Below are 26,865 nucleotides of genomic sequence, written 5' to 3' on the forward strand. Positions count from 1 at the left end.
ATAATCTACTGTTTAAAACAGGACATTTCTCTGTTGTCATCTTACTCTGTTAATGTGTTAGCAATTAGTAATCCAATCCCGTTGCCGTGGCGTGAAATCACAGGACAACACCTTCAATGTCACAAACAGGCTTCTCTAAACCATTGGTCAAATCATTTAGTATTCCCAAGCCTTAGGATAGACAGATGCAGTTGTTTCTATAAATAAAGCACTAGTAAATACAATTTTATAAGTATTGAAAAATCCATGATTAAGTTTAAATCTGAAACTTTGACTTATCTGGAAATGATTAAGTGAACACAGTGCTCTTGACTAACACAGATGCTGTGAATTTCCAATTTGTCCCCAAACTGACTATTTCTCAGTAAATCCTACCACACTCTGGCAAGAAATTAAAATATAGATTGGGTAATGATGTCACATGCATTTCCTACTGGGTTAGAAGCTGCTACAAAGACAGACTGCATAGAACAGTGTTCTATGCAAAAGGCTACATAAAATAGTCGCATTGTCTCCTGTTCAGTTTCTACGTTTGTGTGCACATTTTCACACATGCAAAACATACGACTTACAAATTGTACGTGCATGCCATGAATATACAAGAATGGAGAGAAGACAAAACAATACACAAATCAATTAAAATGTGCTTACTGAGAGCAAATGATCTTCCAGAATCTGGTCATTTGTATTAGTCAATGTTCTCCAGAGAAGCAGAACCAACAGGGTATAGATAGATTGACGGATAAGAGCGGATTTATTATGGGAATTGGCTCATGCAATTATGGATGCCTAGAAGTTCCACGATACGCTCTCCACAATCTCAAGAACCAGGGAAGCTGGTGGTGTAGCTCAGCCCAGATGCAAAGGCCTGAGAACCGGGATAGGGTGTGGTGTAAGTCCCAGGGTCCAAAGGCTGGAGAACCTGGAGTTCTGGTGTCCAGGGGCAGGAGATGGGTGCCCCAGCTCCAGGAGAGAGAGAGAGAGAGAGAGTCTCACACTGGGGAAGGTGGGTCTTCCTTACTCAGCCCACTTATTTAAATGCCAGTCTCACAGACGCACCAAGAAATGATGCTCCACTAGCCACCTGGGCATCCCTTAGCCCAGTCAGGTTAACTCCTAAAATTAACTGTCATGCCTGTGTAAACTGTTTATGTTCCAGGTCAGAGAGGCCATCTCTCTGTGTGCATGTGTGTCTGTTTCCATATCTCTCTCTCCGTGTGTGTGACATCACGCACTGGAAATAATTCTCTGTATTTGTTCATAAGAATCATCGTGATTCTTTTTCAGAGCTTCATAATATTTCATTGCATGAGTACATCATAGTTAGTTGGCCTTTCTCCTATATATGGGCATTTATGTTGTCTTTGATATTTCACACTTACAAACAACTCTGCCGTGATTCATGTGGGTGTGCATTTTGTACTGCTGAAGTATTTCAACATAAATTCCTAGAATTGGAAATGCTGGGTCCATAGTAAGTGCATATGTAGCTTTGTTAGGTATTGTCAAATTCTCTTCCAGAGATGGTACTGATTTTCATTCCAACCATCAGTGTGGGTCCTGTTTCACTTTACTACGACAGTGTGGTCATATTTTAATTTTCACATTCAATGAGATCTATGTTGTTCTGATATTCATTTCTCTAGTTAGATATGAAAAGATGTTCAACCTCACTCATAACTATTCGCATTCCTTGGGTTTTTCTTTGCCGCCCTGATGGTTTTATTGTACGAATGTAGTTTGCCTGTTTTACAATTGCATGACTCGAGGCTTTGTCTTGGGGACCTCTCTTCTCTAGGAGGGCCTCATGGCTCACGGGGTAGTGAGTGCGTCACAGGAAGCAAGTGTGGACAGAAAACAGGTGTCATGACCATAGGCACAACTGTTCAAACTTGCAATACAGATTGTTGTGATTTTAGCAGATGTCTCAGGTGGGAAAAGCAATGAGAATTTATGAAACCAAATACATATTTTGAATTAATTTCTTAAAAATATGATACATGAATTTAACTAGGAAAAAGAGTCTGTAATTACCACCAATATAAGATTTGAAAGAACAAAAAACTCTTAAGACATTGACAAAAATATTTTACTTAGCCATTTATCTATTATGTTTGTTTGAATTTTAGGCTACATTAAATTGGAAAACGGAATGAAAGCAATGAGAGAGAATAACTGTGCAGGAGACAGGTGTTATCAGAATTTAGCGAGTAGTCCCCTGAGAATGAGAAATTATATGAAAGACGTGTATAAAATATGATTTTTATGGCTATCAGTGAACATGGCACTGAAATTGCAATATGTTTTGAGTGGGAACAATGAAAACTAATGAGCTTTGTTATTATTGTTTTGCATAATTTTCGATTGGGTGCTTGAGGGGAAAAAGCACAGGTAGGAAATAACTAGAAAATGAAAAGGGTACACAAGGATGTGAAGAATTCACAATACTTGCCACAATAATGCTAAATGAAATAATGCTAATTTGAGTATTTATTGTAGATCACCTTTGTATTCATTGTTTCTAGACTATTGAGTTTTAAGAGAAATATAAGGATATACTTTAAAGAAAGTTGAATCCATAACCTAGTCATCAAAATGTATGTATTATAGGCTGGGTGCAGTGGCTCATGCCTGTAGTCCTGGCTACTCGGGAGGCTGAGGCAGGAGGATCGCTTGAGCCCAGGAGTTGGAGGCTGCTGTGAGCTGTGATGATGCCACTGCACTCCAGCCTGGGTGACAGAGCAAGACCTTGTCTCAAAACAAAGAAATGAATATATATCACACACACACATATATGAAATAAAAGAAATGAAGAAGATAAATGGACCTCATGACAATTTTATTTTTTATATTGAAGACCAAGAAGTGATAAGTGGATTCCAATATTTAGTTTCCCCTGCTGATTTGTCAGTTAAAAAGTCCACGTTAGTTTGAGTGCTGGGTGCTTCAGATCCCTGAATATCCCTTTTGAGGGGTAAATCAGAAAATGCACGATGCTCTGGAGCACATACTTGTTACTTTGTTAGAGTGACAAAAGGAGAAGGAAAAGCGCCAAAGGCTAGGGCCCAACGGTTTCTGCAGGCGGAGCCAAGGTCGGCGGTAGAAGTCGTGGGGAAAGCTCCAAGGAGGCAAAGGCATTGCCTCTGCAGACAGGAACGTCCCCCCCAGACCTACGGGGACTGCGTGACGAGGACGTTCTCTGTGCTCTCCACCTAGTGCGAATCTCTCGCATCACTTCTTCACTACCGGAGGCTGGTAAACAAATTTACTAAGTAAAAATGCACCGATGATTGACACCTCGAATAAATTTATTCCTTCGGTGCTCGGTAACAGGTGCTAGGACATGCGGGAGAATAAAACCAATAATGACTCTGCTCTTACAGAGTTTAATGCAGCCTGGTGGTTCGCGACTATGGGAGCTGTCACTGACGCCACCAACATTTTACGAGCGAATGGAGGTTACTGCAAAACTCACATGCAGTCTTGCACCTTCCACCCACGGCACTCAGGTGTGCACGGAGCTCTAGGATTCCATTTACGAGCATCAGTGCGATACATGCCCGTTTAATGGAAAAGATGCGTTGGTGGTTTTTCCATTTTTGTTACTTATAAAATATTTAACGCACATACTTAACAAGATTTATACTTAATATGCCTAGCCTCCTTTTGAGTATTAGAAGGGCTTTAGACTGCTTGAATCCAGCCACACTTTCTCCACTTTATATGTTAATTTTGTTCAGAATTTTAGCTCTAACTTGTTCTTTTTTTTAACTTCCAAATGAAATACATTTTGCAATATGTTACATAGTCCATAGGAGCATAGACTCATGCCTATACTCACCGATTTCCCTACCATTCCTTCTTGCGGCTCAGAGCTTTGATGGGGAATAGTTTTCATTTATTCCTGAAGTATATCTTTTAGAAGTTTCCTTTTTGAGAATCTATTGATACACTTTCAGAATTTTATGATTGAAAATATTTTGTTGTTCTTACCTTTTTTCATTGCTATAAATTGTTTATACATTTTTGAAACAATTTTAAACGTGTAAAAAATGTATACATATATAGCCCAAATAACTTTTCGTCAAATCGTTTGAGAGTAGGCTGATGTGATGGACACCCTGCTCTCCCCAGACCCATCAGCGGTGGTTCCTACAGACACGCACGGTCTTCCGATTAACCACAATGTTAGCCGGGAAATCAGCACGGGTACGTATCTATCACTTACGCCTCAGTCCCCTTTCGAGTTTTCTCCATTGTCTAAATAACGGCAGAGAATCCAGTTTGGAATCACGAGTTTCATTTATGTCGTGTTTCCTGAGTCTCCTGTAGCCTGGAACATCACGTCAGCCTTTCCTTGGCTTTCTTGACTTTAGCAAACGATTATTTTGTGGAAAGTCTCTGGACTTGGGTTTCTCTAATATTTACCTGTGGCTGGGTTCATGGCCTGCATCCTTGAGCATCCCAGAAGCGATGTGGTATTATTCTCTTTCTAGCTTATCAGCAGACACGTGTTCTGATTTGGTCCATCCTGATGATGTATACTTCGATCAAGGTGCTGTCTTCCAGTTTGCATGCTAAAATTCCTTTCTTTGACTTTTGTAAATACTTTATGTATACTTACTTATAAACTATTTAAATGTCCATTTCTTATCAAATTTTCAATTATTGGTTTATTTATATAAATATGGATGGACTCATAGTTCCCTATTTTATTTAATAGGTCAAAATTCCCCATTGTGGTTATTCGCTTTGATGTTCGGTTTGTCTCCTGTGGCCAGTGGGAGCCTTTGGTCTGGTTTGTGTCCTTTTGATGTGTTTCCATCATTCTCCGGGCAGGTCCTTGCATTCTTGCACAAGATGTCTTGGGCTTATCTTGTACATCTTGTACTAATACTTTCTGTTCCAGCCTTAAAATGAGACATTTCTCCAAGGAGCCTCGGTTCATCTTCGCAGAGACATTTATTTGGGAGCCATGATCTCAGTGGGCCCAGGGCTTCCAGGTCTCACTTTCAGCGGAGAAAGCTGGGGACACGAGTGTGAGCATAAGAAATAAATATCACACACACACATACATACCTCCATCTACCATCCCTCTAACTAATCTGTACACCTATATTGAAATCGATGAATTCATGCCAATAACACCAATTTCCATCCAACATCATGATTTTTTTCAGATCTTTTCCTTCCCATTTTTGTAACTCCCTCCCCCAACACTGAGAAATCTGCTCCAATGCAAGATATTTAATGATCTCTAGCATGATCAATCCCCTTGCATGCGGCCAGCCCCCCAGTGTGACACTGCTCGCCACAACCCCACACTCACCTGGACACGCCCCTCCCCTGCCTGGGCTCTGACTCCCATTTCCAGATGTCCATCCTCCCATCCTCAGGGCACCTTTCTCCCGACCCTGGGCTCTGACATCTTCTACAGGCCACTACCCCATGAGGATGGTGGCGTTTCTCTGTGATTACTGGGTGTTCTGAGCCCGTGATGAGAAGCAGGGAGGACGCAGTCCCTCAACAAAGGGGACATCCATCTTCCAGGTGCAGGGCACAGCTCAATTCCAGTCCCATAGCAAAGAGAGGGGCTGTGTCCACGGCAACCACGTGGTAGACCAAGTTCTTAGCCCCTGGTTTGCTCCGTCTGGCAAGGTTTTTATGCGAGAGAAGGATGAGTTACTTAGATCTTTAGAGATTTTCTTCACTTAGAAATTACTCAGGAAACACCACGTGATTTCTCGGTTGTGTCTGTCATACCAAGTAAAGACCATGAGCAAAAGTGGAATGGAATGTGGACCCTGACTCCAGACTGCTGTGTGGCAGGACCAGAGCACACAAGGAAACCTGGGCCAAAGCCCCTGACGTCTGTTAGGACAGAATTTAGGGGAGTCAGCAGGCAGACTGTGGATGCCTTAAATAATTCATCCCGAATGAGTCTGTGTTCTCACCTGCTCTCTGCTTACGAAGCAAATGCACTAAAAGTCTTCATTATAGTCGTGGTGATTTCTGTCTTGGTCACGCTCACTAGCCATTGCTGCCTCTGTTGGAAACTCTTTCTAAATACTCATCTGATACAAGATGTAAACAAAGCACTTAGTAAAATTTTATGAGCCTCAGAGTTCAGACACTCTTAAAGGTAATTTAATATTTAATCATTTCAGTGTTTGCAGAAAGCAAAATCACTTTTGATTTAACTTTTCTCATTTCATTGTTGATGAAAGCTGCTATAGAAAACATTTTTTTTAGCTTGAAGGGAAAGATGTTCTTTATCTTTGTGCTTTTATTTAAACTTGAGTTGAGACTAGAACAAAAAAGGATCAAATTTCAGAGAGATTCGTCCTGTATCCTACTGGTCCTCCCGGGCCTACTTTCATGATTATAAATGGTTATGTTGCTGCTTTTTCTCTGGAGAGAAAGGGAATTTTGCCTTCTTTGTTCTCATCCTGTGTTATTTTGCTTGTGGAAAAGAGGTCCATCAGGGGTACATTCTCCTTTGAACTCTAAAGAAGATATTTGAGTGAAAGCCACTCATTCAACACACACACACACACACACACACACACACACATGCACACATATGTACACAATGCACATCATTCAGCACATATATATACACATGCAGACACACACATCACAAAGTGCAAAAACAGAAACACACTTTGCATAGGCTCTGTGTTCTTTCTTTTATGCCGGTGTCTAAATTACGTCCTATATATTGTAAATGTGCAGCACATACCTATAGAGCGTAGCTATTAGTGCAGGTATAATATTCTCTTTTTAAATTATCTGGCCCAATTGGTTGTATAGTCAAATATCCAAGCAAAAACAACAACAAAAAATGGCATTAGCTTTGATTTTCACAAGTTATATAATGCTTTTCCTTCCAGAAAGCTCACGTTGCTAGGATTTGGAGGCCATCATCACACTTTGCAATGTTTTGCACGCAGAGCACTCAACAAACGTCGTCGATGGCACAGGAGAAATGACAGAGCTGGAGACGGGTGACTGAAACCCAGACCCTTGACTGAGCTGGTTCTCTCGGGCCTGTTCTGCTCTCCACCACTGCAACAGACCAGATCCCATCGGTCCCCTCACAAGCATCTCTGTGACGGTCCCCACGCGGGAGCCTCAGGACAGCGGAGATTCGCGCTCCACGCGGGCAGAGGCCGCGCCTGCCTTGCACACCTCGGCACACTGGAGCGCAGCTGGCTTTACCTGCTGCAGACAGGTACGATAGTTCACAGGTGAAATGGGAGCTACTGTTAAAAAAACAGTTCGAATCGCTACACTGCGTCAGTGAACAGGACAAAACACATCGTTCGAGCCAAACCCCTGTCCATTATCTAGGTAACCCATCCAGAAGGTGGTAGTTCACACCTTTCCTGATTCAGGATGTTTCCCTGATGCAAATCTGCTCTGTCGCCCAGAGAATCAAATGAACTATAATTTATGAAATTTCCGGTCAAGATCATAGAATGTGCAGGTTATGTAATAATTCCAAATTAAAAATAATATGTCTACAAATACATAAGAGCTTACGCACGTATGTGTGTGTGTATCTGTGTGGGTGCATGTGTGTGTGTGCAGGTTTGTGTGCATGTGTCCAGGGACTTGAGAAGGGGACATCTGAGACACCTCTGACAACTCTGACCCTCAGACACCTGCGAACACTCTGAGCCTGGAGAAAGGCACTGCCCTTCCCTGCTGAGAACGAGCACCCCGCCTTGCTTGGAAACAGGACCCCGATTTCTGTGGCCAGCTGTGGAGGGACGTGGGCACCCCAAAATGGCCACAGTACCACGGTCCCGCAGTGCTGGTGTCCGGGGCGCCTGTCAGTGGCTGCTCTGCACGGCTGCACCTGCCCCGCTGCGGCCTCAGACACAGAGGCGGCCACGGGACGGAGAGGCGCAGCCAGCTTCCACGCCGCACACGCTCAAGTCCCTGTGACCAACCGATTAATACATAAGTGTACGCGTTACCCAGCGGTTCGGTTTGTCTGACTCCACGCTTGCTAACTGCAGGGGTTCCCGCCACCCAGGTGACGCAGCGGATGCTATTGTCACACACCCAGCCTGCCCGCAGCAGAGACCACCGCTGGCCTGAGATGTTCGCTACTTATTCCTCGAGGAAACTGGTCAACCATACCCAGGTCAAACCTGGATGTTTGGGTTCAAGGTGACATTTTCAAATGTCATCCACTCATGAATTGGAAGTTATGACTTAACAAGGAGGGAAAGATCTGATCTGTGCATTCTTCTGGACTCTGTGTTTGGTCTTCATATCACGATGTGTGAAAATAATTCTTCCTATGCACGAAAAACTGTAACGGCAAAGTCCTTGTGTATATGCATTCGTACACACATGTGTGTATATGTCTACATATGTATATGTACAAATATATACAAACATATACAAGCATATATGTGCTTATGTATGTTATATATACTAATACATATGAGTGCAAAGTCCTTGTGTATATACATTCGTACACACATGTGTGTATATGTCTACATATGTATATGTACAAATATATACAAACATATACAAGCATATATGTGCTTATGTATGTTATATATACTAATACATATGAGTGCGTGCGTGGACGGATAGGTAGATAATTTTGGTTAACAAAACAATGTCAACTTGGACAAACTTTACTCATTACCCAGAGCAAGTATATTCATAAAAAATACTGACACAATATTTAGCTCGGTGAAAGAAAAAAGAAAACTAGCCACAAAAAAGTACAATCTACGATCTAAAAGAAACAACAAAAAATTCAATTCTCAGAGAAAAGACATTAGGATCTACACGAAAACATTAACAATGACTAGCTGTGGTTAATGGGTTGGTGTGATTTTTATTTTCCCCTTTGTGCATTTTTGTATTTTCTGAAATTTACCTACTGGAATTTAAACTATTTCACTATATTTCTACAGGGATTATTTTAATGGAAATAAGTACACAACCGTGAACTGAATTACAGAGGAACCAGGAGATCATGCCCAGGTGCCCGGGCTTTTCCCAGGGGCGAGGAAGACGCTGACATTTGTAAGTCGGGAGAGACACGAGCAGATTCGCATGTTAGAAGGTCACTGGTGGGTTGGTGGAGAGAAGAGTCTCTCTGGAAGCCAACCCAGAAGTGATAACAGTTAAGAGGGAGTGACAGTCATTGTGCGGTAACGCAAAGAGATGACGATGCCGGATGACAACATCACTCATATCACTGGGACGGAGGGAAGCTGCTGAACTGCGGGGGCAGCGGGGACGGTCTGTGGGCGCTGACGGTGCAGCAGGGAGGGAGGGGACGCCAGCGACGCGGCTCTGACGGGACTCGCCATCTGCTCTTGTCATTCTCTTCTCTCCCTGGAACCAGACGTCGAGCCAGTGGTCACCACGCGCTCTGTCAGGGGACCGTGAGGCGGGCAGAGGGCTGCCTCCTCGTGGGTCACCCCAGGGTGCCCGCCGGGTCCTTTTCTGCCTGGTGCTCCTCCCACTCCATCCCCACATCGGCCCCATGGACGGGGGGAAAACACGCGGGAGGCAGACGGAGACAACGCATCCGACCGCTGTGCACGGCTCTCTCGGGTCCGAGCAGATGCGGAGGCCAGAACTGTTGCCTGGAAAGAAATACGAAGATCTGATTGGTGCCAAAATTGTTATTTGCTGTTTTAATTTTCTGTTGTTTTGGAAAATGAAGTATCCTGGGCTCAGTCGACTTGGTCCTGGAATGTCTGGTGGGTCTTACCCAGGTAAGGGGAATCACCTGCGGACGGGTCACGCACTTCAAGAAGAAGCAACTGAGTCACCCGGCTTAACCCGTAACAGGACTCGAGCAAAAGTCCAGCAGGTTCTTCTCCTCTGTTTCGTGGCTTTGGGTTAAAGCTCCGGATGCCCCTTGCGTGGTGCGCACCTGAGTCTCCGTCACAGTTCTCAGTGTCCTACGTATTTCACGCTCTTAATACAGAGTTTCAGATTTCTAGTGATGATTTCCTGCACGTTTATTTTATCTGAACAGATTAGTTTTAAATGGACTTGCTTCTGTTTTTTGAAGAATAGTTGTGCACATTAGTGACAGTTCTTGATATTTTTATACTAGGAATCACTTTGAAATGGAGGAAAGTGGGGGATGTACATCAATGTGAGTGTATGTTAATTGGCAACAAATCCCTGTATCCATTTACCTAACAATACACTTCTGTGCGACATTTTCGACAATTTCCATTGATGGCGTATCATACAAGTGGCCAACTCCTACATCTGGGAAAGGACCAACTAATTTGGCTTCCCAACAATATTGTTCTTTTTATGTGGATTTCTTCAGAAAACTCGTAGCTGTACCTGACATTATGGGATGGTTGCCCATCGTCTTCCTTTGCCCTGGGACCCTCCCATGGCACTTGTGCTGTTGGACTTCGGACGGGAAGTGACTGCTCACAAGTTCTTTCACTGTACGCAGCCCCGGCGCGCCGAACAACTGCTTTTAAAAAGCCCCCATCACAGCTGTGGCTTTCTGATACTGTTGTCGATTTGCTTTACATAACCTTCCAGAATCTTCTGCTGCATTCAGGGAAATTTAATAGCTCCCGTTCAGATGTAGATGCACACACACAGTCTTCTTCCTGCACTGCTGCAGCACAGAAGTTCCAAACATCTCAACGCCCCGCCGCCCCTAGGCCCAGCAGCAGCGCCCGGTCCCTGCTCCGTGAGACCCTACACTCAAAGCTGTTTTTGTTTTCCTGCCTTTCTTATCATTTCTGCAGAGAGCAGGATCTCACCATGGGCGCCCCTCTGCGTAGCAGCGTATAATGCAGGCGCCAACACACTTATTGAATTCTGCAGACATTATCCAGTTTGATTAGTTTATCCATTATGCGGATTCGGCACTGACTCGTGGCTGTACGTTAAATAATTCTGACAGCAGCGACTCTGGAAGACACCCAGGGGCTGTGGTTTTCAGTGTGTTTGTTCCTTTAGATAATGTACATTAAACTCACAAGAGAACACACTAAGGACACCTACCCCAGCTGATCCATCCAAAAATGGAAAATAAATTAGTGACGATAATGAATTCTCACTTTACAAGTGAAAACAGAGGCGGTTTGGATATTTATGCTTCCACCTTGTCAGCTGGAGAAGAGAGGGTCGTGTGTGAACGGAACGGCCACAGGTATGTTTATTTTGTGAGTCAAAATTCGCATCTAGTTGTGACAGAAATGCTGTTGGTGGGGACTCACAGCCTCACAGGTGGTCCAGCGAACCACACAGCACCCAGAGAACTGAACGGTCGTGGAAAATAAAATATGTGAGTGTTTCTATTTAGAAAGCAAGAAAAACAGCAGCTGAAAACTCCTTGATCACCTTAACACACCAATGGTAATCAACTTATTTTTAGAAAGCATCCTTCGGAAAAGCTGGGGGAACCCGCCCCCCGTACACACAGATGCTCAGGGGGACGTGGACATGCTTCCAAGCACTGCACAGCAGTCAGATTTCTTAGAAAAGTTTCAATACTTAAGATGTCTCAGTCAGTTCTAGGAAGGTGGCAATTTCAAACATAAATGGCAAGTATTATGAATAGTAATTTTTAGTGTGTAACTAGTATGAAGATTTTGTCAAATATACAATTGAAAGTTCTCAGAATTATGAATCATTTGTTCCTAAAAACTGAAGGCAAAAGTAGCATTTTGCATCAGGAGCCTGTACAGCCCGTGACCTTGGCTCAGATCATGCTTTGATGTCACTGCTCTGAGGCCCCGTCACGGATGACTCCCGGTGAGCTCGCCGATTCCTGGTGGCCCGTCTCACGGTTGGGCCACATCCACAGTCTCCGATAGAAAAGAACACTTTCGTCTGGACACAAACCTGGGGAGGACATTTGTTCCTTCCTTCATTCAGCAAACAGTCCCCGAATGCTTTCGAGACGCCGGCGCCGTGCTGGTCGCTGGGACGCAGGGTTGTGCGCGGGAGGTGGGCACGGCCTGGGGTCCCCCTGCGATTGTGAGGGTGGAAGCGTTGGACAGACGACCACGTGCACAAACGGGTGCTGCCGTGGAGGAGCATGCAGAGCACCAGGCTGTCTGCCGGCTGGGCGTTCAAGGACGGCTTCCTCACTGTGAAGTGTGAGTGCTGGTGGCCGGGGTGGGCTTGGAGGCACAGTGGGAAGCTCTGGGAAAGAAAGAAAGCTGGTCTCTTAGATGGAGCTGAGGACGCCAGGGTGGAACGCCATGGAAGCCAGAAGGGGGACAGGCTGGGAGCAGCCGCAGACACAGGAGAGCAGACTGTGGAGCTCCCGGGGCCTGCCAAGGGCGCCCGCCTTCGCGCTAAGCAGGACGAGAATCCAGCGCAATGGATGAGGGGGAGCAATAAGGCAACTGGATTTGCATTAAAAAATAAATCAACCTGCCTGAAGCGTGGAGGAGGCATCGGGGGAGGGCGAGGACGACAGTGTCAAGCGCGGAGGATTGGACAGTGTCCAGAAGAGAGAGGAGAGCGGGAGGAAGGAAGACACCTGGGTGGTTCGGGAACAAAGGACCTCAGGGCCGACTGCACTGATCAGAGAGCCGGAGGGGTGTGAAGGAAACCAACCACTTGTCTCCTTCACACGCCCGTTTCCCTTTCCAAAGTGGGAGACTCCGGATCTGGGTGCACCCGGGAGAAACGTTGTACAAACCGGTCAAATGCCAATAACCCTCTGGGACCAGGACCTGCCCACCGCGGGGCTCCCATTCTCAGCGGTCTGGCTTGTTCCTGTTGGTTGACTGTGGGGTGCACAGAGCTGCCGAGTTCTACGACCCTGAGTTCTGGAACCCGCCCAACTCCACGTCCCCTCCTGTGTCCTGCCGCTTTCAATCCCCTGAAGCAGGTGAGACCTGAAGACGATCGCTTGTCTCTCATGATCCCGTGTCCTCCAGGATCCGACGATTATGCGAGAATCTAATTGCTCCTGAATGAACTCCTCTAACTTGCTTAGGGAGAAAAATCGAATAAATCAGAATATGCTTTGGGTGAGTCATGTTGATAAGTGCAGAGTTGCTCTTGGTTAATGGCACACACGGAGCCAGGGCAGACCTACAATTTGATGGTAAACATGGAAATTACTCTGTTCTTATTCTCTAAGAGGAGGGCAAGAGCAAGTAGTAATGTACTGGGAACATTTCCATAAACAGGTTGATATTTCTTGCATCTTTTTAATTCAAATCTTGAAGTCTATATAAACACAAATGGCATTGTAGAAAAATTTTCAGATGGAGACAATTTAATGTATTTTTCACGTAGTTAAATAAGTTCATCCCTTCCGTAAGCCCTGCAAGTTTTTGTGCCTCCCCAGATACTTTACAACATTTATTTCATTCAGTCACTGATGCGACTAGTGTCTACTGAGTTCCCATTACTCGTTAGAAACACACGGTGAATAATTTGCTCATATTGTATCATTTCGCCATCATCGAAGACAATTTTTACATGGACTGGGGTGGGGGTGGTTTGGGGATGATTCAAGCACGTTACATTTACTGTGCACTTTATTTCCATTATTATTACATGGTAATAGATGAGGAACTAATTATACAACTCCCCATGATGCTGGATCTAATTCCGCTGCTGATCTGACAGGAGGCGGAGCTCAGGCGGCGATGCGAGCCATGCGGGCGGCTGTCGATACAGGTGAAGCTCCGCTGGCTCCCCCACTGCTCACCTCCGGCTGTGCAGCCCGATTCCTAACAGGCACCGCTCTGCAGCCAGGGGTTGGGCACCGTAGTCTTAAGGAACACAGAGACTCAGGCAAGGGACGTGGGGGCCATGTGCTCTGTCCTGTTTTGTCTTCAAAGCATCTTTCTGAAGAGCTGCAGGTCGTCACAGAGCCAGGGGCTTGTGAAATTATCCTGTGAACTGAGCAAATGAGGCTTCGTACGTCGGCTGCTGTCTCACAACATGAGACACTTCCGTGACTGAAATGTGTCCTCCCTCCTTTGAGTTCAATTGAATAGTGACATTTGTTTATTTTCTTGTGTTCTTCACAAAGACCTTGCCATTTTAATTTTAAAACTAGGGCATGATGGAATTAAATGCCTGATTTCAATGCAATGAGAAATTTCTTTTTTAAGCTTCTTTCTGGAAGGTTAGTGTTCAACATTTAAAAGTAAACAGAGTATACAATAAGTAATCAAAATGATAGAGTGATTCCGCTGAGCTGAAGAGAGGCAACGGAATCTGAAATTCTCTCTTAATGGAATCCATTAAGTGACTACAAAAACAGTTCTACCCAAGAGACAGGAACATAAATTCAAGAATACAGATAGAAGGAAACTTAATTACCTGTCCACAAAAACTTAAAACACAGATAAACATGCCCGGGGCCACAGAGTATGCTGGCGTTGGCACTGAATCTAGACGCAGAACCAACTGCTTATCCTGAGAATTGCTCTATTAAAGTAACGGTCACACTGCTGACCAAATTATACAGTTGCTTCTCCCCGACTGGGTCGATTTACCGTGGAGAGACTATTGCCAACTTGTCCTGCCAAGGGGCATTTGGTACTCATATTACAAGGCGTCCTTATTCACCATGAGTTTATTATTCACAAGCTTCGACTGAAGCTCTGCTCTGTGCTGGGCACCTTACGTATCATTCTATTCATTGTAAACATACATAAGACAGGGTTAATTTCCTCTATAAATTAGCAGTCTAACATAGGGTAAGATACCTGCACAACTTATGTATGCCTAAGGAGACAAATGAATGCAAACAGGAATTTAAACAGCAAAAGGAACCAGAGGTGATACATCACCTAAATGTCACCCGAACGCTGATGAGTGCTAAATGGGAGGCAGGAGCAAAATAAGCACCATTTATTTTGTAGCAGAAACGAAACTTGGGGTTATTTACATGGTTAAATGTAATGGGTACATTATTACCTTACGGTTTTTGCACAGAATAAGCTCTGGAATAAAGAACACGTGCGGATCCATTACTGGGATACATTGAAAATATTATGTTTGCAAACTTCAGTTTCGCTCCTTTTACAAGAGCCTCGATGCAATTGATATTTGATCTGGAATTGCAATAGGATGCTAAATAAGGTCAGAGGTTACCCTCGTTCTCAGTGGCGCACTCGATAACTGAAGCGTGCGTAATGTTAGCGTACAGTTTGGTAGCTGCACAGTGAAGAAGTGAGCATGACTGCCAACATTTTTTTTCATGGGATTTTCAATTCCTGTTAATACTTAAATGCAACGTCAAAGGCAAGGCGCTAAACTGACTCTCTTCTCTTTAATTTAATAATTCTCTGAGGGACTGAACAAGCTTTTGAAACTATCTCAGAGCAGTCATATTTCTGTTCTAAATTAAACACAAGTAATTAAGGTTGATTGGTTTCCCCCATGGTGTGTAAATCGTTTTAAAAGGGTATTATTTAGAATATGTGGCTGTGTTTGTATTTAAGTTCATGAAGATGACCTGAGTGGGGATGCCCAACTCCATGAGAACCGCTGGGATAGTGAGCTGAAAGAACGCAAACAAAATTAATTTCAAACATATTGTTACCATCACCTAAATTACTAGGATACAATATCATTTAACTTGAAAGATTCCTGGACAAGGTAGCAGAACACTCAGGTCTGGTTCATTAGATTATTCTTTTTTTTTTTTTGAGACAGAGTCTTGCTCTGTTGCCCAGGCTAGAGTGCCGTGGCGTCAGCCTAGCTCACAGCAACCTCAAACTCCTGGGCTCAAGCGATCCTCCTGCCTCAGCCTCCCGAGTAGCTGGGACTACAGGCATGTACCACCATGCCCAGCTAATTTTTTCTATATATTTTTAGTTGTCCGATTAATTTCTTTCTACTTTTAGTAGAGACGGGGTCTCACTCTCGCTCAGGCTGGTCTCGAACTCCTGAGCTCAAACAATCCGCCCGCCTTGGCCTCCCAGAGAGCTAGGATTACAGGCGTGAGCCACCGCGCCCGGCCAGATTATTCTTGAATAGCCCTGCTCACTTCCGTCTAGCTCAGGTGAGCAGGACGTTTGCACAGCCTCAAGGACTTGAGCAGACAGTTTTCCCCAAAGATAAGACTTGACCCATTTTGCTCACTGCTGTAATCTCAGCATCTATAACAGCACCTGGTACATGAAAAGCACCCAGTTGAATGAACAAATGAATTGATGGAAAGATCTCAAAAGCACGAAGAGTATTGAGCAGCCAGTGAGGTTTTTGTCACATCAGCCTAAGGACCTGGTCAATAGCAGGACAGATACAAGGAGCTCTCTGTGGCTTTGCATCTCCTCTGCATATCCCTCCTTGGCACTTGAATGACAGGTGATGCTGATGAACCTAAGTGTGACAGGCAGAACTCTAAGGTGGCCCCAAGGTACCTGATGCCCGTGTGGTCCTGCCCCGAGTGCGGTGGGGACTGTGAACTGGTAGCCAGTCACTCCCACGGTTACACTACAGGCTGGAGCAAGAGTCGTCTGCTGGGCTTGGAGTGACCAAGGGCCGCCCTGTGACCTGCTGCGAGGGCTCCACGGCAAGCACTGGGCGGCCCCAGGAAGCTGAGCGAGGCCCCACGTAGCACCCACCAAGCAGACTGGAAACCCAGTCGTACTGCCACGAGCACACGGATTCTGCAGGTGCCAGTGAGCCTGGCGGGGACCCTGAGCCTCAGATGAGATAGCTGCCCTGACCAGTGTGGTGAGACACAGAGGGGGACCCACCTGGCACCTCTCCCACCCACCCCCCTGCAGACCTCGGACCCAGGGGAGCTGTGAGCTAGCTAATGCATGTGGCTGTAAACCACTACGGTTCCCATAATTTGCTGTGCAGCAGGAGGAAATGAATACAAACATCTGAATACATTAGACTTGAGAAGATGCACATCTACCAGGACACACCCGGGCAGGGACAGTGCTGTGCGTTCCTGGGGACGTGAGAAGACCACCCTCCCTGGTCTCTCTTGTCCTTAGATCAGGGCTCAGCGTGAGTTCAGGCCAATGGATTTTGAGGTCTCGTCCTTAAAACACCCCTTTGTGCTTCACCTCTGGAGGCCAGGAGTCCCTGAGGTGCAGCTCTATGACCAGAAGATTCCAGATTCCTGAGTCACTGCTTGAAAAATAGTCACTACAGAGAGACCCCGGCATGCATCTCTCTGTGAAGAGAACGGGAAAAAAGCTTTGTCGCACGGAGTCATGGAAATGTGGGGTTTATTGTTCCTTCAGCCCGGCCTGTCTCACCCTCACTTCCCAACTTCCGAACACACGCAATTTCACAAAGTCTTCGGTTACCTGACCTTCCGGTCTATGCCTGCACCTGAACTCCCACCTGTCCTCTTTAAATTAACTTAAATTTTAAAAAGTTAATTGGAAGACAATATCCCGAAAGCAGAATTCCAATGGTTTTACAGTTTAGCCAAGTTGGAGCATGTAAAAATCAAAGTGACGTACAATTGTCTCCTTTAGGCGTTGTCCAAGAAAAGATAATATCTTTAGTTTTCTAAGATTAACTATCATGGCGACCTGTTTTCAACGGCTGAACATTTGGTCTGGTCTGGCAGGGGGCACGAGGCCAACAGACCTCTCACTACACGGCGCTTGCCTGTGTTGGGGACCGGGTTCCCAGGGACAAGCCAGGACTCAGCTCACGACGGGGGAGGAACCCCGTGAGAATGCCGGTAGAGGCAGGCCGCAGGCCTCTCTGAAGAGGACAGTCTCCTTCAGGGGAGAGGTAGCCTGTTGGTGAGGGCCAGGCTGCACGCTGATGTTCTAGTTATAGCAGCAATGGCTCTGTCAGCGACAACGTTTTCGCTGCTCCCAGCAGAGCTCATCTCTCCTTCCAGAGCGTCTGCAACTCGGAGAAGGACAGATGGGAAGATAAAATCAAAATGTCTGTCTCCAACAGCCTTTTCCACGGGTCCCTACCCCAAAATAAATGAGCCGAGCATCAGACATAGAAACCATGTCGTCTCTACTAGCTGCCAGAGAATAGGAAAAAAAGGGGGTGCTCCAGACGGCAGCGTCCGTGGGGCCGGCCAGTGAGCTGTCCATGCCCCCCTCGCCCCGACCCGGCTCTGATGGCAACAGCTGCAGTGGGGAGTTTCTTGCACACCTGGACTCAGGTGGCCTCTGCCCAGCTTAGCCTCGTGGCGTCTTCCCGCCCTGCCTGGCTCTCTCGGAAGCTGCAGGACATGCTGAGCACAGGCCCCGCAAAGGCCGGTGAGAGAGGCTGCTTCAGTTTTCTCTTTGCTATGAAATGAGGTGCCTGGAACTTATCAGCTTAAAACAGCCCATCTGTCAGCCACTGCTCGTGGGTGGGCTCCACGGGTTCTCGGCTTAGGGGCTGACAAGGCTAAAACCAGGACATTGGCCAGGCGACCTCCTACCTGGGAGAATCTGCCTCCGGGCTCGTGCAGCTGGCAGTTCGTGCGTGGGAGTCGCGGGGCTGGGGCCCCCTCCCTGCTGCTGTCAGCGCAGGGCTCGTTCCGTGCCTGCGGCGTCAGGCATCCTTCCCACGTGACCGTTACCGACGCATGGCCGCCCCCTGGACTTTAAATATCGCTTCTGCTACAGACTCCTATACCCAAATATTTATCACAGCACAATTCACAATTGCAAAGATACGGAATCAACCTAAGTGCCCATCGACCAACGAGTGGATAAAGAAAATATGGTCTATGCATGCCGTGGAGTACTACTCAGCCATAAAAAGGAATGAAATAACGTCATTTGCCGCAACTTGGATGGAACTGGAGACCGTGTTCCTTAGTGAAGTATCTCAGGAATGGAAAACAAGCACCACATGTCCTCACTAATACGTGGGAGCTAAGTGATGGGCAGACACGGGCACAGAGTGGTGGAAAGGACATTGGAAACTAAGACGGGGAAGGGAGAGGGGACCGAGGGGTTGGACTCACCCGTCAGGTGCAATGCACAGCGTTCTGGTGACGGCACACTCTGAGCCCCGACTTTGGCATTATGCGATCCATCCGTGTAACAGGAACACTTGTACCCCCCAATATTCTGAAACAAAAATTATTTAAAAAAAAGAAATGGAAGAGAAAAACAATAATGTGAAGATCCCATTGGAAGCAGAAGATGTGATCTTGGACACGGCTGAAAATGTGGTCAGGACATGACACAGGGCATGAGAAAATGGAGCAAAATCAAATTAAAAAGGACAACGTGTTTAAAGTGGAAAGAACGATGGCTGCGAGAGAGACGCACTTAACGCAGGAGCCCACGTCCGGGAGGAACGGGGCGCGGCTCCGGCAGGAGTGTTCACAGCGAGATGAATGACGTGCCGTGAGGTGGAAGGTTGGAGGGACAGATTGAAAGGCCAGACCCTGCTCTAAGGGAAAAAATATTGTTTTAAATCTATAACCACTGAGATATCCCGGTCGATCTAGTGAATTTTAAATGAAATAAAGCGGTTCTGAGGGCTCCTGGGAAAACAAGTTGGTCTCATGGGGAAATACACCAGTCGGGCATCAGAATTCCCCAGGCCTCACTGAGGCGAGACTGCGGACCCACGGCTAGGACACCAGGTACAAGTGTGGCTGCAGCGGGACGGTGTGGCCTCCCGCTAAGTCCTCTCCCCGTCACCTACGGCCCCCAGGATGAGGCCTGTGCTCCCTGGCAGGCGTGTGCAGGCGCCGCGTGGTGGCCCTGAGCCCTCCCCAGCCCCGCGAGGCTGGCCCCCACGGGCACCAGCCCCTGGTCACGCACCAGCGCACAGGGCACGCGTTTGGCCCTCGCGCACTCTCAGATCACCGCCAGGCCTCGGCCCCCGCCAGACCCGCTCTCTGAGGCTCAGCGCGGTTGTCCTCTTGGAGAGCCCCTCCCGACCACTCCCAGGCCCCTCCCCGCGTTCCCTCTGCCGACACCTCCACGAACGGAAAACCCGCCCCGAAGCCCCGGTTGCAACACCGCCCCCCCCCCCAAAACCCCGCCCCCCAAGGCAACGAACCCCGTAACCCCGGGGGTTCCCCCCAAGGGCCGGCACAAAAATCCTCAAAAAAAACTAACTGACGTCTGTCCAATAGGTAATCAAGCACATAGACTTAAACGAACCTATAATTAGGAGCCCTTTAGGAGGACTACAACCTTTGGCAATTAAACCTTTGGCAATTAAACCTATTTTGCCAGCGGAAAACTTGTCTAAATTGCAAGTGGATGCTCACTTTATAACACATTCCTGATAATCTGGGTGCACATAGACAGTTACTGAGTTACTGTTAAGTTTTCTTACATGGACATACAATATAGGAAATAAAATTCTGGTGAAATTGTGGTTTGTATTAGTTTCCTGTGAAGCATGCCAGATCGTTTAAGAATTCAGAATAATTCTTCAGAAGTCTTTAAATTGAAGGTTGACATATAGAACGTTTGGCCCAAGTCTCTGACCTCACTGCAAAAGGTTCATTATTCTCCTATTCAAAATTTCTGGCAATGCAGTTGAGAATCCCCCAAAATAAGAAGTGTTGTAACCATCAGCTAATAATTCGTTCACCCAACCTCTGCCGAACACATACTTTTGCTGGACGCTGGGTTAGGTGTCGGGACACAAAGACAGAAAAGGCCTCTCTCATGTAAGATTGTGGTGTTGTGGAGGAGATGTACAATTTAGCAGAAAATTACAAACCAATATTACAATTGTTAAACAGTTAAGGTGGTTAACAATTAAAGATAGAACACTTCCGTTATGGAGACTCACCGTATCCTGGGACTAAAATGATAGTTTTGATTAGAACAGAATAATTTGATCAGAGGTCTCTCATTTCATGTGACTTACATGCTGAGAAACTTTAAACTCTATCTTGATGCAAGAAAAGTAGAATTTATGAGCTGTGCTTCTAAATTTCTGCAGGCCAATATCCTTGCTAGAACGAGATACTTATCAGCTCTACTTCATTTAATGAACTTAGTAATTAAAACCATGGAAACAATTGTGAAATGATTGAAGCCCAAGATGTAATCAAACCATTCATCCCTTTTTTAGTGAAAATTAAAGTCTAGCGAGGGTATTTTGCTAAAATCTTGCTCAGTACTATAGCTTTGTAGGTGTCTTAGTTGAAATATCATAGCCATGAATATCACATTAATATTGAAGCACTAAATGATACTCTCTAATGAATCAATTTTTACGTTTATGTCAATTCAATAAAAGTTTTCACCTCCTCAGACATTAAAACCTATCTAGGGAAAACAGGTTTAAAAAAAAGCAAAAAAAATCTTCTTCTAAGAAACATTTTTTTCTCAATAAGATCACTGGAGCACAGGTTTAAAAAAATTGTCTTGACCTTTTACAAAGTGCTCTGAAAACCCAGTGCAGTCCTAAGGGAGGAAGCTTACCCAGTGAGCGCCTTGAAGAAAGCCAACGGCCAGCTTTGCAGCAGGTGAGGGGGGCAGTGTTAGAATCGATACCGTGTAAGTACGAGACCTCCCATGATAGCTTCATCGTCTAGTATCAGCCTTTTACACAAACAAAACACAAGGGCCGTGGAACATGCATATGTGTGCATGGGTGTGTCCTACACAGCTTGCCTGCGTGTATTTCAGTGCACACAACAGCATTTTTAAATGGCCGTGAATCCAAGATCAAAATCCATTCTGATGATGTAGGAATCTCTGAATTTAAAATAATGCGTAATATGGCAGTCTCAGGTTCTTTTGTCAAACGAGCGTCTGACGCGGGAACGCGGCGATGCGGCCTTATCACAGACACGTGGCTCCGTTCCCAGTCACAAGAGCGGGGCGACAGGCGAGAACCAGGTCCTGGAAGGAGAGTCCTTTCCGTAGGCACCGTCAGACTGTTCTCAGCGTGCTCTTGAGAATTCCGTTACTCGGTGAAAAACTGACGCAGTCTTCGTGGCAAGGTCTCGGAGCGAGAGACTGGCGCTAAACCAGGGTCGGCCACAATTAAGGTCGTTGAGGCAGAAATGACTTGACTAAGGTTTATTGGGAGCCACATGTCAGGATGGACACAGCGGCAAGGCCGGGAGTGTTCCGGAAGCTGCTGCGCGTTGGAAGCTTGAAGAAGGGGGCCGTCCTTGCTCAATGGAGGGCACAGCGCAGAGTCACAACTGTCGGACACAGGTTGCAACGTACAGGCTGAACGTCTACCTGCAGGACAGTCCCTAAATCGCCACGATTCAGGAATAAATCAGAATGTCAACAGTTTGAGGGAATTTATGATGAATTTCTTCGCTCAGGGACGGGATGTCTCCGTAATCTCAAGACCTTCCCAAGGCGGGTTAATCTGGAAGCCTGTTTGCTTTTAAAGTGAGCCACCAAAGGTGACCTGCAGGCTGAGAGTGACACTGCGAGAGAAGCCCTGAACCGGGCAGTTGCCAAGGGGCGTCCCATCCGGACCTAACAAAGGCACGTAGTCTACGCTCTACGGCAAACGACATCAGCAATGGTAACAGGAACAGGAAATGTTAACTTTCTAGTAGATAGGCAGCTGTGCCTGTTACTAGCCTGTGGCAACTCTGCCCGTCAATAGCTCCAGGAAAAGCAAGGAGTTTGTGCTGGTGACTCTGGGACAACCTTGACCAAGGTCGGGAGGTCGGCCGCTGAGGCAGAAGGAGCTGAGGGATGACAGTGCGGGGAGGTGGCCGGTGGCCGGAGCCTTCCTGCTGCTGTCACCTCACACTGGTGGCTCCCCCTCCGCCCACGGAAACATTAGGTCGGCAGCAGAAACCCTGGGAGCGGGAAGGGCGGTGGGGAAACCCGAACCAGCACACGCAAATGGGAGGGAGGGAGGGAGGGGCGCTGGGAGCTCCTGTGGCTGCTGGGACGTCTCCCTGGACTTCCTTGTGACTGTCATTAATCAGTGGAGCAGGAGGGTGTCCAGGACACGCGTTCATTCAGCAAGTGTTGACTAAGCCTTTATTTATTCTCTGCGAGGGGGTGAATGTTTGGGTAGGAATGTAACCACAGCAAGAATATTTTCCATTTCAGGTTTATAAAATACCAGCACTTATATGATCTAATTTTGTAAATAGCTAACTTGGGATGGATGTAAAACAGCCGACCTATCCTGGGGTGCGTGTGATGTGCGCACACGTGTGTGGTTTGCACACACGCAGGGTCCGAGCCCAGCCCGCCGCCGTGCAGCAGGCTCAAGTCAAAATGGCCGGGACTGCAAGTGGATGTCACAGGATGTCCTCAGACGAGGAGGGATGAATCATAAACACGGTTTTGTCCTCCGAGGATCGGGGAGGCAGCACTGACGCGAGAGTGAAAACCAGAACGCCAGCGTCCGCACTTGGAACACGGCGGCAGGTGAAGGCACAGGCAACACGAAAGAGCAGAGGTCAAAGCGTGTCAGAAACGCAAATGAAGGCAACAGGAAAAGGATTGAAATCAGTTTTTAAATGTTCTAATTACACACTGAAATAAAGCTTATATTCAAGGCACTGGAAAAGCTCTTCGGAAAAGGTACATCCTGAGATGGCGGCCACCGCAGGACCTTTGAAGGAAGCAAATCGGAAAGCTGCGTCGCAGCCGCCATGAGATCACAGATGAACGCAGACACGAGTGTTTCAGGAAACGAGGTTTGTCAAATATCAGGCCTGCCGTGGGTGCACCGACAATGTGTGTGCTGTGTGCGTGTGCGTAGCATGCATCGCAAAACTAAGAACTCTGCCTTGTGCGTGGCCGATTTTCCAAGCAAGATGCAAGACATGTTTCTTTTGAAGCAGAGCGAGTTATCTCTAAATTATCCGCTTCACTTAAGTGGAATTTTTTGGGGGAGCTCAGTAATAAAACTAAGGAAATGAGCTGGTCATTTGTTCTCTTAATGGGTGTATTAATAAAGGCTCCGTGGGACTGAATCTTTTCCTTCACTATGTGATTTCAAGGCAGTTTCATTATCTGCTACAAAATGTGATAATAAATCCCTGAGTTGACAAGTCTCTAAATTATGCAACTATTGTGACAGTACATTTCTCTTTTTTTTAATTTCACAAAATAAGAGTGATTAGTGGAGGCTTAATACATTTATAAAAAAGGGAAACGATTTTTGTTAGAATCAACAATAATACCATTTACCTATTGTTAATAGGTAGACATGTGGGCCCCTCTCTGCAACTATGTAGAGATGTCTGATATAATGTCCTAAGGGGTTTCCACTAACTCTCTTTCTCTTCCACCTCACCTGAGGGGGTCACTAAGATTTCTACCTACTCTAACATCCTGTAGCTCTCTTATTAATAGTTTAGGGAAGTGATTGTTCTGATGTGCGTAGTAATAGAACACCAAATCCTTTTGAAAGGATTTTAAAGACTTTTCTCAAGGAAGCATATAGCAGTAAGAAATTAACATAAAATCAATCAAGTGGAGAAACCTTATCATCATTCTTCGATTATGTTTTGAGAAAGATAATTTAATTATCACGAGTGATTTTAGCTTTTCAATAAACATACTAAAGGTATCATTTGTTATATGCAAAGTACAGGATAATCTAGGAAGCAGCTGCCATTTTTGTTTTCCTAACTTAATCTTATTTGTATTTTGTGAGTTTCCCTCTTAGCCACTTGGAATTAACTCATTTGGCCATTGGATATTGGTCCATGCTGATCAGAATTGCATGAATATAAATTTTACCAAGAAGTAAGTTTTAATAATACAAAACAGAGAGATATATAGTGTCAGTATACTCTACTCCTCCCCGTCCTCTTCCTAATAACACTTGTATTGCTTATTCTTATCATTTTAACCATTAAAAGTGCAAATCCACGGAACGGTGTGTGTAGTTGCTCATAACAGCAGCCACAAGTTCAGTCCTGACCAAACAGTACTACGAATAATTCCTAATACTGGTAAGATAAGATCTTTGTCTTGTGATCAGGCCACCTAAATATTTTCATGCACATTGTGCTATCTTCATAGTAAAACAATTAGTATCCTGTTGTTTATTTCTCAAGAAAACAGACCTTTGGCATAATATGTAGCTATGACATAATCGTAGGCATGAAAGTGGATGGATTAGTTCGTGTCACCCTGTCGTGCAATGACAAATTATTTCAGAGTGTGCTATCATCCCTCTTAATTACTAGATTTTATAGATAAAGTATTTTATGAATATAAATGTTGTGATGCCGTATCGAATATAATACTATAAAACAAATTGAGTGCGACCATTGTAAAAATGCGTCTGACAGCTTGAAATATTTGAAATATCGATCCAGAGCACTGGGCCGTGGGATTGATTTGAAAACATGGAGGGGATGTTATCGAATTATGTTTTTTAGTGAAATGCATTATGAATAGAGAAATAGGTCATTCCTTATAACTAAAATGCCCTTTCTAATGGCACACACTGATATCATTCTCTAAAATTTCTACTTGACTGACGATTCTAATCACTGCGATTTACCACTAGTTGTCAGTTGATGAGTAAAAGTTTAGGTCTTAAGTAAAAGTTTAGGTCTCAAGGTTGCCTTGTTTATTAGGAGTGCACATGATTTTTGAAGGTTCCTGACAACATAGCCAGGAGCCTCAGAAAGTGACAAAAATGAGAGGACGTGGTGCCTGAGCGGGGGTTGTAGCGGGAGGGCTGGCCACCTGTTCACGGCCAGCCGCGGGCAGCAGGAGGGCCCTGTGTCTTGTCCCCTGGTGTCGATTTTCCTGCCGTGGCTAATCCAGGCTCCCAGTAGGAGACAGAATGTCAGCTCCGTGCTCGCGCCTGGGCGCACACCTGGTGGGGACTCAGCAACACCCCCTACACCCGCATTCATAGCAGGTCACCTGCCCCCTCCCCGCCGAAACCGTGGTGTGGACGAGCGGTTTTTCTTTTGTGTTTGCTGGAGCAGGATTGCCAACTCCAACCAGCTACGGTTAATGCAAAACAAACCCACCTTGCACGGAAAACAGCTTTCTAAATAAAACATTTAAGCATCCATCATTGCAATTTATGAGGACTATCATTCATGTTATTGACTGTTTTATGTGAGACAAAAACTAAATGCCACTTTGGTGGATGGATTATTTAGTTTAAGTGCTATTTCACTTGAGAAAACTTCACACTTTGCCTTTCAGAATAATCTTCTTTTCAGACTTTAACATTGAGCAAGAAAGAAAATATTCCTCCCGCGGGAGTTATCTGTGCGATGCACGGGTTCCTTACTGGTGGGTGCGATCGCTCTAGCGAGGAAGGACCCGGAAAGAACAACGCGGACAAAGACCAGAACTCTACAACGGACGTTTTCCATTTTCCACGAGTCTTTGCAAGTGCCCCAGCTGGAGGCTGCGTGGACCAAGGCGAGGAATCCAGGTCTGGGCGCTGCCCGGGTGGGTGGCCCTGCTTGAGCCCATAGGAGCCTCTTCACCATGACGGCGCTTGTGGCCCCTTCCCTCCTCCCCCGCCCCCTCCCCGGCTCCCCGGCAGCACAGGCTGAGGCTCAGCTGTGCCACGTCACCCTTTGGTCCCAGCCCTCCTCACCTCCAAGGCCGGGCGTGCCTGGCAGGCCCTCTAGAGTCTGAAGCACAGTTTCCTTTCTCAAATTCGGCGCGTCCTGAGACATGAACTAGCTGGTCCTTCTTGTGTTTCAGTTCTGTGTGTCTGTGATTGTGTGGGTGCGTTTAGTTTCTATCATGTGAATGGACGTGCTCGGGAACTCTTCTCGTTCTAATGATTTCGTAGTCGATTCTCTTGGATTTTTAGGTGGGAAATCATGACTGGAAATAATAATTGTCTCTTCCTCCCCCTTGACTCTGATTTATCTCTCCCCACTGTACCTACATGCGTTTGAATTTCCAGAGTAACAGCCCTAAGTATGGGCCGTTTATGGGATTCTCTGGGCGTTCACCACCTTGACAGGAATGTCTTTCCTGCGGCATTTTGCAAATTTTGTTTTGTGGCGTCCCTGGA

This window comes from Propithecus coquereli, unplaced genomic scaffold (genome assembly GCF_000956105.1).
Source record: "Propithecus coquereli isolate 6110/MARCELLA unplaced genomic scaffold, Pcoq_1.0 Scaffold296, whole genome shotgun sequence".
In the NCBI taxonomy this organism is placed as follows: Eukaryota; Metazoa; Chordata; class Mammalia; order Primates; family Indriidae; genus Propithecus; species Propithecus coquereli.